The sequence below is a fragment of the Taudactylus pleione genome, unplaced genomic scaffold (genome assembly GCF_031769625.1).
Source record: "Taudactylus pleione unplaced genomic scaffold, aTauple2 ptg000043l, whole genome shotgun sequence".
In the NCBI taxonomy this organism is placed as follows: Eukaryota; Metazoa; Chordata; class Amphibia; order Anura; family Myobatrachidae; genus Taudactylus; species Taudactylus pleione.
In genome coordinates this window covers 11403839-11423025 of record NW_028284445.1, presented here as the reverse complement: position 1 = coordinate 11423025, position 19187 = coordinate 11403839, and the positions used below count along the sequence as shown (strand labels likewise).

Genomic DNA, 19187 nt, shown 5'->3' with positions numbered 1-19187 from the left:
AGCTAAAATCACATAAAATGGGCCTTTTTTTGTTCCTACAGTATTATTAACCTCAATAACATTTATTTCCACTAGTTTTCAGTCAATTTTGACCACCTCACAGCTCACTATATTGTTTTCATCCAGTTTAGGCCCAAAATTTGCACCAAGCTGGCTGGCTGGCTAAGGTAAGTGGCAGCAGTGGGCGGCACAAACACATGGCAGTTCAACTTCAAACATGGCACATCAGGAAACAATTTTATTATTCAAGAGAAGCCTATAGAAGCGGTGGCCGCGCTGACACAGCTGGTTTATTATGTGTGACAGCTCTGGAGAAAGCGGTGCGGAGGTATATCAAGAAAGTGAGAAAATTGAAAAACTGTTTTATGTGGATCCCGCTAACTCTGCTTTGTCACCACAGAACCGTGAATGTTACAGCCCATTGGGATTATTTGAGAAGTTTGTGGTAGAAACTCCATTTAACACCTTATCTGATTCTAATCCAGATGTACAGTTTATCTCCGTGCTGAAATCTCCACATGTGAAATGGCAGACAGAGCATTCTCTGGATAACCATATTTCTAAAAATGTGAATGCACTTACTCTGAACAATACCTGTTGAAACTAAGAAAGAAGACCAAACTTGCCAGCTGCTAGGATACTGGAATGCAGATTCCAAAGAAGTACAGATACTGGATGAGCTGGAAAGTTGTTCTGACCAGATGGGTCAGGGAGAGCACATTCTCATCCAGGATGATGATGATGACATAATACGTGAAGAGGATGGAGAACAATCTCAGACACACTTAAAAACTATGCTCGATACAAAAAGGATAAGAGACCTGTCGGTGAGTCCAGAATCCATAAACGTATCACAGCCCATAGGAAAGTCAAAAAAGAAAATGTGTAAAAGAATGAAGACTCTCTCCTCCCTAATGCTGTTTTCAGGCAAGTCACCTAAAGAGAATCGGACCACCACAGTACAGATGCTATATGAAGTTCTGCTGAAGAGAGTTCAGGAGACAAAAAATCTTGATGTGCATCTGGAAACATTGAAAAAAATTGGCAAAGAATGATGAGAATGAATTTTACAACAACTTGTATAATACTGGTGTGAGGTACAAAAATAAGTACAGAAGTCTCCTCTTCAATCTGAAAGACCCAGAAAATCAGATTTTCTTTCACCGTGTGGTACTAGGGGAGATCACCGCACAATGGACATCATTCAGAGTCGGTCGTTGCGTCCGCACGGTCGTACGCATACGATGTTTTTCTTTCTGCGCCTGCGCACGGCTAGCAGTGCACATGTGCGTACGAGGTCTACCGATGAAAAATACTGACGGTCGCAGGGCTTCCGACACGGAAGTGGATTGCTAAAGTTGATTGACAGGTAAGACCGTTTGTGGGAGTATACGGGAGTGGTGGTCTGCAAACGGAGGCGTTCTTCAGCGTTTCCAGGCGTTTTAGGGGAACGCATAAATTACCTGCTTCGTACGACCAAGAATTGCGGATGCATATAAACGTCACTCTACGAACAGGATGATCGTCCAGGCTAAGGTAGGCAAGAAGCGTCCGTAAACCACAACAGTACAATCGTTAATCTGATGTTACCTGCGATGTTTCGATTTGGAACCACACAAACCAAGCAGCTAAGATTGCTGCATTGTAACTATTAACACTGCTAATTACCTTGTAACTCATTTCACTTGCGTGTGCATTAGGAAATTCATAACACAAATGTTTATTTGTGCTTTTTAAACCTTTTTTTTGTAAAACAGTTTTTAAAACATCTAGCATTGTGTTTTGTGTAACAGCCTTTTCAGACATCACACTTTTTAAACCTTTTATACATTGATATAGTTAAAGACAGACATTTTTGGTATAATTTTTTATTTTTTTGGGAAATTGGCCTTTCAGCACAATTTACAAAATAATTGTTACTGCAACATTTGTATATTACTAGAATAATTAAAAAAAAAAATAAATAAAAAAAAAGAGCTTGAGACATTGGTGACAAGAAATATGGGGACTGGACAACAGGTGAGGGAGGAGATATCCAGGGCTACTTTCGTCGTTTGGCCCGGCTGAAGAGGTAAGCTACAGACAGCCGACTGGCGTGTAACACGCCGACTGGCCTGGCCAGAGGTAGATGGGATTTCCTCTGGCCTAGGCATAGGGCTCTCCATACTTGCGGGGGTGGCTGTTGGGCTGCCAGAGATGGTGGTCCTGGGAGGAAGGGAGTCTCGCTCCATCATGGCAGGTGGGTTGGCCTGCTCCTGGGTATTGGCCAAACGATCTAGGGCCCCAGCAATGGTCTCCAGGGCCACCGCCACCCTCACCAGAGTGGTCTGCATCCTCAGAAGAACACATCTGTTCTCTTGAGTTTGGGAGACCAACCTGGTGAGGAGAGGCACTGCTCGGTCTGATGGTTGCCCTGGAGTAGACTCCACAGGGTCCCCAGATGGAGTACTTGGATCCTCCCATGCAGAGTCTCCATCTGTGCTGGACCCAGATCTGACCTCAGGAGCAGGCACTACCTCCTCTGAGTCTGGAATATAAAAAAAAAATGTATTATTTGTTTTCATAAAAAAAAAACGCATAGACGTTTGAGCTTTATACTTTTTGGCTACCCAAAAAACACTACCTTCTTGCAAATGTGGAGCGTTGAAGTCGGCCATGTCAGTGTCCATAGTGGACACGCCAACTGTCTCCTCTTCCGTCACACATCCCTGAGCCAACGTCTCCAACCTCGTCAAGGCCAGCTCCTCAGGGATGGGACCACCACCTGTCCCCGCAGCATGGTCCACCCTACTCCGTAGCTTCCTCTTCAGTTGGTACTTGAAATCCGTCCATCTGTCAATGTGATTTTGGAAATTTTAAGGGTTAGTTTATTTAAATAAGAACAAGCTTTGGACTTCAGTACACTCACAATATCATTTACTTACCGTTTTTTAACGATTTTCATGGTTCTGTAGGTTGTCCCCACAGCATTAACAGCCCTGGATATCTCCTCCCAAATCCTGTCTTTGGCTCCAGCCCCCATATTTCTTGGGGCATTGACAAGGTTCTCCATTGTCATGGTCACCAATGTCTCAAGCTCGATCCGTGTAGGGCCCGCCTCCTCCTCCTCTACTGGTGGAATTTGATTCCCAGCACCTACAACATTGTTTAAATTAGATGAAATAATTAACATTTTTTAAAGGGAAATATGAACAGTTCTTGTGTTGTCGAAAAAATGTGATTCGCACTTACCTGGCTCAGTTGGCCTCTGCTCACCATGCTCCTCGCTTGACATTCTGCTAACCTGTGAGAGAGCATGAAGAATACTGCTTGTGCAGACTTTTTAATAGATGTGATCGCATCCCTGGATTGGTTACCCGTGCATCCTTATTTGCCTAACTACAAATGCACACCTTTCCTGCATTCCGTAATTACTGCGTGGGTTGTGCTAGATATGAGTGCATCCCTGGATTGGTTATCCATGCATCCTTATTTACCTAACTACAAATGCACACCTTTCCTAAATGATTCAATAATTGGGGCTTTATTTCTTTATTTAAGGCAAAGCCAAATGTTCCCTTACTTGTGGGTTGTAGTTGGAGTGATTTGTGGTGCAGGAAGGGATTGTTAGTGGTTACATTGTTTGGAGTTGTTTGAGAGGTGCTTGTGTGAGTTGTTTGAGAGGTGCTTGTGTGAGTTGTTTGAGTGTTGCTTGTGTGAGTTGTTTAAGAGGTGCTTGTGTGAGTTGTTTAAGAGGTGCTTGTGTGAGTTGTTTGAGAGGTGCTTGTGTGAGTTGTTTGAGAGGTTCTTGTGTGAGTTGTTTGAGTGTTGCTTGTGTGAGTTGTTTGAGAGGTGCTTGTGTGAGTTGTTTGTATGTTGTTGTTTTTTTTATTTTTTGTAATTTCTTTTGGTTGTGGGTGTTTTTTTTGTTCCTTTTTTTTGGGTGGGTGTTTTTTTTGTTCCTTTATTTGTGGTGGGTGTTTTTTTTGTTCCTTTATTTTTGGTGGTTGTTTTTTTTGTTCCTTTATTTTTGGTGGGTGTTTTTTTGTTCCTTTATTTTTGGTGGGTGTTTTTTTTGTTCCTTTATTTGTGGTGGGTGTTTTTTTTGTTCCTTTTTTTTGGTGGTTGTTTGTTTTGTTCCTTTATTTTTGGTGGGTGTTTTTTTTGTTCCTTTATTTTTGGTGGTGGTTTTTCTTTATTCTTTTTTTTTGGTGGTGGTATTTTATTTTCAGATTTTTTTGGTGCAGACAGTTAAAAAAAACCATTACTTGTTGTGTTTGAGCCAGTTACTTGTTCTGTTTGGGTGGCCAGGCTTTTGTAGCTTTAAATAAACAATCGGATTAGAAGACTCAAGTAAGTGTGGCAGCCTACTGCATTTTTTGTTTATTTTCTTTTTGTTCTACAATCCTAAAAAAATAAAATTTTTAGTTACTAATTTTTATTTAAAATTATTAATTTATTAAAGGTGTTTAACAGTCCATTTTGTACTTGAATCAGGTAAGTGTCTATTTATTCAAACCTACAATTATGAATTTTTTATTTTTATTTTTTTTATTTTAATAATGTTATTTTTTCTATTTGGTAAATGTAAATTCATACATGTAACAACAATTCATATTGCCCAATTTTAAAGTTAAGCTTTGTTTTAACAATAATAGTAGTAATATTTGTTTGGACTAAAAAATTTTCAAAAATGTTTGTCTTCCATAAAACAAAAAAACATACAATAAATACACATGTAGGGATTTCCGAAGATGGCACTGCCCGACCCTGTAAGAATATGCACCATTATTATAAAGCTAAGTATTTTTGAACAAATAATCACAAAACACTCTGTAGAACAAATTTTAAATATAAATTTAACTTTACAGAGCGATGTTGGACAGCTAATAGTGGCCATGTTGCCCCAAACTTCCTCAGCCTCCTCCTGGGCGTAGGCATAGGAGGCATGCAAGGGCCAAGATATATAGAACACGTGTCACCCTTTTTGGAATGCCTGATGATGTGGTTGTAACCACATCGCCTGCCTCCAAATATTATCTTTCAATAATAATAAATAACACTCTTTCAATAATAAAGAATGATCTAGAAAGTCAGATTCACATTCCAACAGCAATCTCACCACTTACACAGTTGTTGGCGGTGTTACATTTCTGCACCTCAGGGTCCTTCCAAACCACTGTGGGGCTGGTGGGAGGCCTCTCCCAGCCCTCATTTTCACGGATCCTGAGGCATGTGCTAGATGCATTTTTCAATCATCTAGCACATTTTATTAATATGCCTTTGGATACGGAAGCCCTTGATGTGGTAAAGCAGAAGTTTTTTGAAATTGCAGGCTTTCCACACATCATAGGGGTAGTGAATGGCACTCACATAGCACTTCAGCCCCCTGCATGCAGGGAACAAATATATAGGAACCGAAAACATTTCTATTCCCTAAATGTAATGGTGCTATGTGATGCCTCCCTCCAGATCCTCTCCCTGAATGCCAAATTCCCAGGCAGCAGCCATGATGCATATGTGATCCAGCATTCAGGGATTTGGCCAAAATTAAGCAAGCTGGTGACGCGTGGATTCTTGGTAAGTAAAAATCCAGTATATATCTCTAGTAATACTGTAAACATGTTTTCATGGTAAATGGATGTATCTTTTGGTGTCCCATTTCCATCAGGTGACAGTGGATATCCTTGCATGCCCTGGCTGCTGACTCCTTATTTGACTCCCACACCAGGGCCCCAAACTCACTATAATGCCGCGTTTACTGCCACCAGGCAGGTGGTGGAGCACTGTATCTGCCTTTTAAAGGGCCGGTTCTGGTGTCTCCATCACTCTGGTGGTGCACTCATGTACTTACCGGATATGGTTTCTCGCATTGTGGTCCTGTGTGGGATTTTACACAACATTGCAATAAGGAGTCGAGTACCCATGCAGCCAGAGGAGGACTTGCCAGAGTATGGCCCCCCGGAGGAAGGTGTGGTGATGCTGTCGGGGGGAGGCCAGACGCGATTATGTTGTTTCACGTTTTTTTAGGTAGGAATATTTACTTTTTTTTTAAACAAAACACTTTTTGCAAATGTATTTTAATGTGTACCTTTTTCTTTTGTTTTCTTTTCCTACCAACCAAATCACAACACTTACCAAAACCTGCAAAAATAATGGAACCCATTGGCAATACCCTGTATGTTTTTGGACAACTAACACATTTTGCACGGATATACACCAACATGTTTAGTTAATTTGCCTTTTGTTTTATTAATTTGTATGTTTCCCATTCAAAAATCTGTTTGTTTTTTTACTATAGTTGTTTATGTTTGACTAAGCCAGATGTTTTATTTGGCCAAACCCTGAGGACATTTGTTATGTGTGAATGTGTTATGAAATTATTTTTATGAGTAAAAGCCTGTTGGCAACATGTTTGTTATTTAATAAATGTTTTCAATTAAATACAAATGGTGTTTTTTTTTTTTTTTTTAAATGAAAGCCATTTTGAGGTGGATAATGTATGCCAACCCCTAAATAAAAAATATACAACATTACTGCAAATGTTCTTAAGGTTTACTAATACATTTTTGCAGTTCTTACACTATGGAAAGGCACCCACCTTTGTTCACAAATTTTTTAAAATGCAGAATTACACCCTTTAATGTGTGGCAAAAAAGAGGACAAATGTTTGAAACACAAAAACTTTAATGTTTTTTTTTGTAATGAAAAATGCAAAAATATGTAACCAAAATAACTACAAATCCTCCAAACGCCCCACAATTCTTTGGAGGCAGCAGTAGGCCTGCATTAAATAGCCAGATGTGTCTCTAAGCTCCTCCCTTATTTCCCTCAGGATGTGGGTTAGATCTGTGGACAAAAAAAATTTTTTTTTGGATTAAATACTTCATTAAAATTACAAACATTTGAACATTACACATTTTTCAATGTGCCAAAAAGTGGTAAAACACAATGATGTTACGGTGTGTTTGAAAGTATCAGCCACACAACATTATTAATAGGTTTATCCTTTTATGTTGTTAAAATAATTTGAAACCCTAACTATGTGGCATAAGCCAAAAAACACTATGATGATGTTAAAAATAATGGGAGGTGTATTCTTAAGTCATGATGGCCATATCCTTAAAACACAATGCACGTATTCACTTCTAGAATGTTCTTGATAATCCTAAAATACAATGTGTTTGTTTGTTATGGCAAACATCACTTTTCCTAATGAAGTTACATCTTAGTACATTTTAAACACAGTGTACACAACATCAACAATGGTAGCCTGGTTCCTAGCACCTTGCCAAGTTGTGTGACATGTTTTTTTACATTGTAAAATACTAATCCTAATGTAATCATTATTTACTAAAAATGCAAAACATTTTGGAAAGGCCACAAAACCTATATTTTTGTGGTCCACACTTAAAAAAAAGGCCCAGGCACAAAACCTAAGGGTCGTAATTGTGAAAAACAGCATTACTGCGCAATGATTTGGACCCCCCTACTGATTTTTTATTTTTTTTAAAAAGGTAACAAATTTGTAGAAATACATGGATAACAACAACACCCAAAAACAAAACAAAACAAAAAAAACATACCCTCAGAGTGGTCGGACACAACCACAGATGTCGATGGAGAGGCTTCAGGAGAAGGGGAATATTCAGGAGTTGGGGGAATGGTGGAAGGGGAAATGGAGCAGGAAAGATGCAAGGGAGGGGATATTTGTGAAATTTAGGATGAGTGGGCAGGGGAGGGAGGAATACTCAGGGAGGATTGGAAGAGGGAGGGAGGGTTACTGGGGGAGTATGGTGGTGGGGAGGGAGGACTGAGTTGAGGAAATGCTGAAGGTGAGGGCTGCAGGTTGCCACTTGCATTTCTTTGCATTCTGCATGCCCTTCTCTGTCTCCGCTGTGCTTCTAAAATGTAAACATAAAAAAAAAAAAATATTAGTTTTGAATTTTGTCTACACAATACAAGTACACTTTACACATTCAGGACAATAGGGACAACATACAGGAAGGCTTTTTAACATTGACTAAAATAATTGGCAAAAGGAACATACATTTTTAACAGTCAGTCCACTAATTATTACTTTTAAACAAACGCATACTTATGTCTGCATAGTTGCGCCCGCAAATTCATTAGCAGTGCAGGTGACTGGCGGTGCAGGTCAGACCAGCGCCTTTCTAATTGCGCAATATTGCGCCGGTAACCCACAGATCGGAGGGCTCGCCTCACCTCCGCATAGGCCGTCCGCTTTATGCGGTTGGAAATGGGCGGCACAGCATGCGTAATCTGCCTGTCCAGGGTATTTATCAGGACAAGCAACTCTCTCCTGGTAAAGGCTGCGGCTCTCATGATGGCAATGGCCGATTTTGCAAAAAACATGAATTATACATGGGGTACAAAAAAGATGATTGGCTAAAATATTTACAGTTTCCTAAAAAAAAACACTACTGGCCAATCCATTAATCATGTGTCCCGAAAAATAAGCTCACATTTGATTGGATACAACACGCAGTGTGCAATTGCAAACATAAGAGTGCAAATGATCCTAACGCAAAATGCACATGTATTTTTAAATATAACACACTTATCAACAGTACATTCACATATAATAAATCTTACTTTGTTTTTAAAATTGTGTGAAAAAAAAGAGAACGGAGAAAACAACAACGAAATGAACAATAAAGTTTATTGACACATGATAAAAAACTTGTTTTAAAGAACAGCAAGAGTTAAACACTATTAATTAGATAATTGACAACAAGCTCATAACAAGCTGATCGATAGTCCATGTAAACATGACATGTGACCATCAAAACAGCACATATGGCCGCAACCATCAGAACATAATTAGCATACAACGAATGACAGCACCTGACTACGATTGTTTCATTTTGTTCGATCAGATCAGTTGGTAGCTAGAGGAGGTGCAGTGCTAATGAATGGGCGGCACTTTGTTTACGATCGACCTGCTGTACGAACGCAATTTGCGGTCGTTGGCCGCATGACCATATGGCTGCAACGACCGACTGTGAATGAGGTCCAATGTCTTGTTCAGTTGAGCCCAACAGAAATGGCTGGACTGGAGCTGACAAATTGGAGAAACCAAGAGTGACAGCATACTCTGGAGATCACTGAGAAAGCAGAAAAAGAGCTCTACCATAAGCGGCAGATGACTAAACTCACACGCAAAGGTTTAATAGAAATAGATACAACACCAGATCAGATGTTTACCCTGGAGGATCTGTCTGATTCATCATGGTGCCCCCAAGATTGTGCAAATTCTGCCAAAAGAGAGAATGATACCACAGCTAAACATAAGAGTCACCTTCTGGATGTGAATTGTCTCATTTGCATGGGGAAAACCCAACCCTCAGATGAGATGGATCTCAGCCAGTGGACAACATTGAAATCACCATTAAAAAGTCACACTGGAAGACAGTGTGGTTAATCTTCTTTCACAGTCAGGAAGGAAAAAAGAACTCAGAGAACATGAAAAAAGATGCTCTAGGTGCTGAATTTCAAGGGATTTCTCCATCATGTCCTGCAGTGTGGAAAGGTTTCATTCACATGTTTTCTATAAAGCAGTTCAAAGTTACAGCCTTCAAAGTGTCTGGCTATAACACCCACCTTTGGCAGGAATTACCAAAGATTATCACAAGCAAAGGATTCATCTGTTTGGAATCTGTCTGGGAATTCATGGATCGTATCTGGCCTGAATGCACTAAGACATCCAGTGATTCTGTGTTCTGTAGCTGACTTTAATCCTACCTGAATCACAAACTGAAATTATTATTATAATCATTTATTTATATGGCACCACAAATGTTCCGCAGCACCTTACAAAGTACATAAACAAGTTGTAAACAAGCAATTTACAGAACAATGCAATACAGGACCAGGACATGGATAATATATATTGATACATTAGTGACCATAACACCCAGATAAGCAACAGAGCATAAGCAACCAAGTGTTAGGTGCCCTAGTGGTGAGTAAGAAGTAGATGAAACTAAAGTAGGGAGAAGCACAAGAGGGTAGAGGGCCCTGCTCATAAGAGCTTACATTCTAAAAGGGAGGGGAAGACAAACAGGGGTGACACAGATGGGGAGGAAGTAGCATGTATCAGGGAGTTAGAATGGTAGCTGGAAGGCTTTGATGAAGTAGTGGGTCTTGAGAGCCCGTTTGAAGGATTGCAAAGAGATGGAGAGTCTGATGGGGAGTGGGAGAGAGATCCAGAGGTGGGGAGCAGTGTGGGCAAAATTGTGGAGGCGGGAGTGGGAGGAAGTACTCAGCTGGCATGAAAGGCAGCATGCATTAGTTGAACGAAGAGAGCGGAGAGGAGAGTGAAGGGAGATGAGATCAGAGATGTATATGGGGGAAGATTTGGTGAGGGCTTTGTAAGCGAGCATGAGAAGCTTAAATTGGGTTCTAAAAATGAAGGGGAGCCAGTGGAGGGCTTGTGGCAGAGGGGAGGCAGATGTAGAACATTTGGAGAGGAAGATAAGATGTGCAGCAGCATTAAGTATAGACTGGAAAGGAGAGAGATGGGATTTGGGGAGGCCAAATAGGAGGAGGTTACAGTAGTCCAATCTGGAGATGACCAGTGAGTGTATGAGGGCTTCTGTAAGCATCCTGGGTGAGATAGGGTCTGATATTAGAGATATTTTTGAGATGGAAACGAAAGGACTGTGAGAGGTTCTGGATATGTGGTTTGAAGGAGAGGGATGAGTCCAGGATAACTCCAAGACAGCGCACCTTGGGACTAGATGAGATAGTTATTCCATCAATTGATAAGGAAATAGTGGGAAGTGAGGTTATGTGGGAGGGTGGGAAGGCGATCAGCTGTGTCTTAGACATATTAAGTTTAAGAAATCGCTGGGACTTCCAGGAAGAGATAGTAGAGATACAGTTGGAGATACGAGTCATAAGAGAGGGGGAGAGATCAGGGAGGAAAGGTAGATTTGAGTATCATCAACACAGAGATGATAATGGTGGGGTCAAAAGAGCTGATGAGTTCACCTAGAGAGGAAGTATAGAGGGAGAATAGGAGAGGTCCAAGAACAGAACCTTGGGGAACACCTACTGTAAGCCTCTTACAGTAGGTGTTCCCCAAGGTTCTGTTCTTGTACAGGAGAGGAAGAGGAGTCATGAGAGGAAACTGAGAAAGATTGGTCAGAGAGGTAGGATGACAGCCAGGAGAGGGCAGTGTCACATAGACCAAGGGAGTGAAGGATATGCAGCAGGAGAGGGTGGTCCACAGTGTCAAAAGCAGCAGAGAGATCAAGGAGAATGAGAAGAGAGTAGTGGCCCTTGGATTTGGCAGCAAGGAAGTCATTGCTGACTTTCGTGAGGGCAGTTTCAGTGGAGTGGAGAGAACGGAAGCCGGACTGAAAAGGGTCAAGGAGGGAGTGGGAGGAAAGAAAAGCGGTAAGATGTTTGTAGACAATCTGCTCAAGGAGTTTGGAGGCAAAAGGGAGGAGAGAGATGGGTCGGTAGTTAGAAAGAAGGTTAGGATCAAAGGAAGCATGGGGGAGACAAGGGCATGCTTTAATGCAGAAGGAATAGTGCCTGATAAGAGGGAGAGGTTAATGAGGTGGGCAAGATGGGAGCAGGCAGAAAGAGAGAGGAAGTGGAGGAGGCAGGAGGGGTAGGATCAAGGGGGGAGGTGGAAGGGGGGGAGGACCAGATGAGGGCCATGACTTCCTCTCCAGATACAGGGGAGAAGGATGTTAGAGTTGGTAAAGTTGATTGGGAGGGGTGATCTGGGAAAGGAGGAGGTGGAGAGCTGGAGGACTGGTTGGATATGATGTCCTGACATATAGAATCAATTTTAGATGTAAAGTAGTGTTAAATTCGTAAATAAACCTTTTAATACATTCCTGCCTATAAACCTCTAAGATTCACCTGCCTAGAACCTCTAAGACAAAACCTGCCTGTACCTTCTAAAACCACAAGATGTCGCTATTTTGATTATACCATTAATGAAATACCAAGACAGTTGAATAGCGGTCCGAAGCGCTAAAGATTATTATTCAGGTAAAAGTACAGATGTTACAACGCTATGATCTAATAATGAGCGCAAACAAACATTAGGTCATAAGGTACAGTTAAAATACATGAAACGGTTATTAAAGATCAAAATACAATGAGCAATATGAGACAGAGAGAGAGAGAGAAAGAGAGACACATTAAAATACAATGAGAGATATATCAATGTCTGCTGAGAGCACATGTTCAAGATGGCTGGTGATGGAGTGTGTGTGAGGGGGGGGGGTTGGGAATGCTTCCTGCCCTATTGTTCAAACCGCATGGTCTACAAACAAACTCCATTATGAAGCTACCTCATTGAAATCTCCCATAATGCCATAGTTAATTAAATATGCACGCTGGATATCATATGCCAACACATCAGGCAAACACTGCACCATTTAATATTCCAACATGTACCACACAAGCTGATTCCAATATACAACAATACCATCCTACTACAGACCTCATCCAGTAGTCACTAGACCGTGGGGGGGGGAAGGGCCGAAGCACATGTTTTTCCTTTGTTTGCAAGCCTCATGATCCCTAGGCAAACTCCATCCTGCACCAAGCTGCAACTCCGCAAATCATCCATCAATGACCACAACCACAACAAAGACAATATACCTATCTGACCCACACAACACCACAACTGGGCAGAATCACCATTTCCCTTGTTCACCCCACATGGAGGCAAGCCATCTCCAACAAACCGCAGACAACATACCCATCTGACTCACACAACACCACACGGCAACCACCCACGACCATTCAAAGCTGCCATCAATTCAACCTCCATGATACAACACTGACACCACCCTATGATCACATTCATGAGTATACAGCACACACAAAGCTCATCTCTCCCAAGCAGAGATACCGTTCAAGCACATGGCCAGGCCCCAGCACAGAACACATGGCAAGGCCCCAACACAGAACACATGGCAAGGCCCCAACACAGAACACACCAGAGGATCTCAATCAACCAGCATCAATCATTCACAAATATCACAACAATTCCACAATCAATCCCTTTCCTGCATGCTAACAACAGACCACTGTACCCTACAGTGCAGATGAAAAGCACGGACCAGACAACACATCATCCACTGCATGCCAACACAGACCCATGAATATCCTTAGAAAACTACAAACCACACACCATGCTAAGCTAATAACAGATTAACACCAAACATAGCTACAGACACCCAAATAGGCTAAATATTGCACATTTTATACTCAGCTATAACAACCCAGAGGAACTGAGACCCATTCTTCCGTTGTCTGGTCAGGGAGTGTACCTCTCTCTTCCTTCTAAAATCTGCAAGTGCCTCTGCTAAACTGTGTTTTCTCAGGATGTGCATGCTATGTTCCCGCCCCCTTTTACCTGTGAGGTCATCAGAAAGGGAGTATCCTTTTGGTTATCTGAAACTACTGTTAATTAGATTCTACTCTCAGCTAGCTAGCTCTATTGATTAGACTGGAATAACCAGTCCTTTGGAGAAATCTGTTACAGGGCATTTATTGGACAATTCCAAATGGATACAAAAGGTCTTCAACCTCCTTTTGTATCCCCCAACATGCAAATCTAAGCTACTATGGAAAACAACATTTCAAATAGATATTCTCTCTAACATTCATATTTCATAGCCGCATGTTCTGATCTTCATATTGATGTCACCGGAATGCTGTGGAAACAGAATCGATCAGTACGGTTCCACACACAGTTCAATTGTCATTTACTAAGCCATAGTTACAGAAAGCATTCATTTCTTAATTATCCTTTTTGCATTACGGGACCATTGCTCTTAAATGTATGTATGCGGGGAAAACACCACTGAATTGCATTGTGCGTCTGAGGGTCGGTGGGGCACTCAGCGAGCAGCACTAAGCTGGAAGGGCATCTATGTGTGTGTGTGGCCATGCCAGTATGATTTTGGGAAGGATCACTAAAAAACTGACTGTATTCTGTTTAACATTGTGTGTATGAGTTGCAGGGAATTTTGCTACTTTTCAAATATAAGTCTGTGTGATATTATAAATGGGCCACATATACACACACATATATATATATATATATATACACATATACAAGCACACATGTATTTTTCTGATGTTCTTAAACTGCAAATTGCAAAATGTGTTTATACAGTGAATTTAATTCTCATACAGGAAGGAGGCTTCCAGCTGTGCTGTCAGAGCCTCCCTGTTTAGTCTGCCTGTGTTTGAGGAAGGCTGACTATGTACCTTTTGTTTACAAAATAGTGCTGTGAGATTTTATTTCTAAGATGGAGTCTTGGCCCTTTACAAGACAGCATTGCGCAGATTCCAATTGCAAACAGATTCTGTCTTCGCCAATTATCCGGTTTTGACAGTAGGTAGCAAAGTCAAGGGCAGAGAGCAAGGAGGGGAGATGAGGAGGGGGTGGGTGAAGGAGGAAGTTGAAAGTGGTGAAGAGACACTGAGCATTGGAGGACTGAGAGGAGATGAGGATCTTGAAATATGACTGTTTAGAGAGAGAGAGAGAGAGAGAGAGAGAGAGCAGCATTATAGGATGAGAGCATAAATTTGAAATGGAGAAAATCTGCCTTAGAGCGTGATCTTCTCCACTGTCGCTCAGCAGTTCGTGAACACTTTTGAAGGTATCTCTTGCATTTGGAATGCCAGGGTTGAGGAGTAGATCTGTGAGTGTGAGTTGTGATCGCCGGAGTAACAGAGTCCAGAGCAGAAGTAAGGGAGGCGTTGTATAGGGAAGTGGCTTGGTCAGGACAGAAGAGAGAGAGGATAGGGGAGAGAAGTGAGTCAAGCATGGAAGAAAAGGAATCTGTGTCGATAGCATCAATGTTACGCTTAGTGATGGTGGCTTTTGGAGGTAGAGGAGGGGAAGGAGAGAGGGACAGGTTAAAAGAGAAAAGGTGATGGTCAGAAAGTGGGAAAGGGGAATTGGAGTGATCCGAAATATCACATCGGTGAGTGAAGACCAGATCCAAAATGGCCACTCACATGGGAGGGTGAGGAGGTCCATTGGGAGAGACCAAGTGAAGATGTGAGGGTGAGGAGTTTGGAGGAAGAGGATTCTGTGGGGATATCAAATGGAATATTGAAGTCACCTAGGATAATTGAGGGAAGGTCTGAGAAGAGAAAATGAGGGAGCCAGGAAGCAAAGTTGTCAAGTAACTTGGCGGAAGAGCCAGGGGCACTGTAAATGACAGCTACTTGGAGGTGTACTGGGTGGAAGAGGCGCAAAGCATGGACTTCAAATGTAGAGAATGTAAGGGATGGTTCAGAGGGAATGGGTTGGTATGAGTAAGCAGGGGATAGGAGGACCCCGACACCACCATCATGGTGACCCCCAGGTTGTGGGATGTGGGAAAAGGTGAGGCCCCCAGAGGAGAGAGCTGCAGGAGAAGTGGTGTCAGAGGTTAAAATCCAGGTTTCAGTAATGGCTAGGAGATTCAGGGAGTTGGAGATGAAAAGGTCATGGGTTGGGACCAGTTTATTACAGACTGACCTGGCAGTCCAGAGGGCACAGGATAGAGAGACAAAGTTTGTTGTAGAGATTTTAATTAAATTATCAGGGTTGCTGTAGCGTGGAGGTGAGATTAATTTGGGGGATCGAGATGAATAGAGTGTAGCGATGGTGCGGTCTCCAGTGCTAGAAGGGGAGCGAGCAGAAGGTGGGCAGGAAGGGAGTTTAATGATATGTGGATGGATGTGGGGTGAAGTAACATGGAGAGGGGGGTGGGAGAAGGGATTAGCAGTGAGGTAGAAGGACCCCGGTGGAGTATAAGAGAATGAAAGTGGAGTAATGGGAGAAGATGGGGAGGAAGGTAAACAGAGGAGAGGAGATAAGGGGGAGAGGAAGTGGAGGAGACAAGGGGAAAGGATAAAGGTGGAAGCAAGGTGCAGAACAAAAGATTAGGTAGACACTGAGTGAAGGTGGGAGTTGAAGAAAACATGGTAACGGTAAGGATGATGTAAATAGGGGAAGATAAAGTTGATAGTAGGAATGAAGAAAGAATGTAAGATAGAGTGCAGATTTCCAGAAATACAAGTAAGAGTACAGTGTGGGAAAAGTGTGACTGTAAAACCAAAGCTTATTATTGAGTATAATAAAAGTGGAGATTTGGTGGGAGCAGAAATTAAATAATAAAATAGACAGTGGTTGGAGCTAGATGATTTAATACGTAGAAAAAGAGCTAAGATAAAAATGCATTATCATAGAGGTACACTGACATTAACACAGATAAGTATGCATTAGGATTATATGTAAAGGACAAAGCCAGCACAAATAGCAGCAAGGGAGGCAATGGGTTTATGTAGCCACCAGACAGGGAGTCCTGGTTATGTAGTCCACAGGATCTAGTAGTATGGAGAATGTGAACTCACAATTGTTCATCCCACTTTGTCCAATTAATGTTTGGGTTGTTGTTTGATTGTAGATTGGTGGGTTTCCATCTGTTTCACTTCTGTTTAACACTGATAAAACGCCAATAATCGATTTAAAATGTAATTGGCACTTTTAAATCGGGCACTTCTAAGACAGGGGACTCCAGCCTAGTCTATCCAGCCATCTAATGAACCTTACATAGGATGCCTGGCATGTGAATCCACTGATTACTAACTACCCCCACAACACTCCCACTAATATTGCCAGCAATAAATTACCTTAAACAAACAAATATCACATACCATTAAGCTAACATCTGGGTCTATATATCTAGAAGCTAACAGAGTACACAAAAACATAAAAAGCAGTAGTCAAATACCTAAAACAGCTGACGCATAGACATACAATTACAATGCAGCAAGAATATGCTGGGAGCAGAAGTCAAATACCTGCAGATGAGAAAAGAGAAGGATGCGTCAATTCACAAGCAATAGCAGCTGTAGATATAATTAGTAACGCTGATATAACGCCAATAATCGATTTAAAATATAATTGGCACTTTTAAATCAGGCACTTCTAAAATAGGGCACACCAGCCTAGGCTATCCAGCCATCAATACGAAATACGGAATAGTGAGCACAGACAACATGAATGCCGTTGTTATTCTGCTGCCTGCATGCCAACCAATACCTCCCAGACTACACCCACTGAGGGGACCAGGTCTTGATAATGACCATCCCCATCTGTTGCTAGGCCTTCTTCTTCCAAACCATCCACCCTGGACTTCCTGTCCAAAAAGGGTGAGCAGGGTACAGAAAGAGGAGCTAGATGTCCCCGATGACATTTTTTTTCATCTATAATAGAGAAAAGCTTCAGATGTTGGAAGGAACAGGGGCTCCCACCTATTTGTCTTCCCTCCAGATAACAGAGCTCTGTTACTCAGGAAGTGTCTATGCCTGAGCTGATAGGTAGTCTCTGTCTGTTGGTAAACACTCTTCAGGAGATGGCAACCCAAAATAACAACAACTATAATAATAATAATGTGTTTACTGATTAGTGATAAACAGCCTGATCCCTTAACAGCAACATACCCCATATGGCCAACTCATAACATGACACCCCGTTTGCAGCCTTCTCTACCTTATGACACTAATCCATTTGCCATGGTTGATCAATCAGCCATGTGTGGTCCACCTAATTTTTGGCCTTCTACATTCTTACATCATAATAACACACTATAACACACTAGACTTATAATCTTTGCTTTTGTTTACGTTTTTGAATAGAACAGTTTTAGAATTTAGGATGTCCACTCTATATAGGTTTATAAATAAATATAGGCTTTAGTTTTTTAGAGCATATAACTTTATAAGCTGTTAGGATAACATTTCTGCTATGTTTAAGATGAAAAAAACAACTTTTTGTAACCCAATAACAAAAAAGTTTTCATTGCAATATTCATGCAGCCCCTTGACAGACAGCAGCACAGCACCCCTGCGCAGCTATGCCAATGACAGTGACAGCCAGGTGTGGCTGACATGCACACCAAAAAAAGTTTTTTTATTATTTTGGCCAGCAGCGCTTCGACAGACAGGAGCACAGCACCCCTGCGCACCTACGCTGATGACAGTGACAGCCAGGTATGGCTGACACGCACACAAGAAAAATAGTTTTTTTATTATTTTGGCCAGCAGCCCCTCGACAGACAGGAGCACAGCACCCCTGCGCACCTACGCTGATGACAGTGACAGCCAGGTGTGGCTGACAATGTGGCACACACACACACAAATTTTTTATTTTTTTTTGGCCAGCAGCCCCTCGACAGTCAGCAGCACAGCAACCCTGCGCAGCTACGCTGATAATAGTGACAGCCAGGTGTGGCTGACATGCACACCAAATTTTTTTTTATAATTTTGGGCAGCAGCCCCTCAACAGACAGGAGCACAGCACCCCTGCGCACCTACGCCGATGACAGTGACAGCCAGGTGTGGCTGACACGCACACAAAAAAATTAGCTTTTTCATTATTTTGGCCAGTAGCCCCTCGACAGACAGGCGCACAGCACCCTTGTGCACCTACGCTGATGACAGTGACAGCCAGGTGTGGCTGACACCATGGCATGCACACAAAATAAAATTATTTTTATTTTTGGCCAGCAGCCCCTCGACAGACAGCAGCACAGCACCCCTGCGCACTTATGCCGATGACAGGTGAGGCTAACACGCCACATAAAAAAATTGTTTATTTTTTATTTTTTTTTAACACTAGGGTGAACCCCTGAAAAGAGGCAGCAGCCATTTAACAGACAGCAGCACAGGACCCCTGCACTGATGACAAGTGTGGCTAACACTCATTTTTTTCTTTTTTTCACACTGGGGGTGGGTGAAGGACAGCGCACCCCCTGGACAACACAGCACTACAGCCAGCCAGCCCCTATGGACAGGACAAGTACAACAGCCAGCCCCTATGGACAGGACAATGACAGCCAGCCCCTATGGAGTATGGACACGACAACAGCCAGCCAGTAACAAGTATTAAGTATTGACAATATAACAACAGCACAGCACAGCTCCCAGCTCCCTCTCTCTTCACTCTCCACAGCCGGAATGAAAAATGGCGGCGAATCGCGAGACCTTTATAGAATCCAAAACCCGTGAGAATACGACAGCGGGATGATGACGTTTTGCCTCGTTTTCAGATCCGAGTCAGGCGGGAAAACCCGAGCTGACTAATATTTGCCTCGGATCCACGAAGTTCGGGTAGGAACCGGACCCGCTCATCTCTAATACATATG

At 42.2% G+C, this 19187-nt stretch overlaps 1 pseudogene; it reads left to right on the top strand.

Annotated features, from left to right (window-relative positions):
* The first annotated feature begins 295 nt into the window (after nt 1-295).
* On the top strand, nt 296-17634 carry LOC148537853 (SPOC domain-containing protein 1-like; annotated as a pseudogene).
* The last annotated feature ends 1553 nt before the right edge of the window (nt 17635-19187 follow it).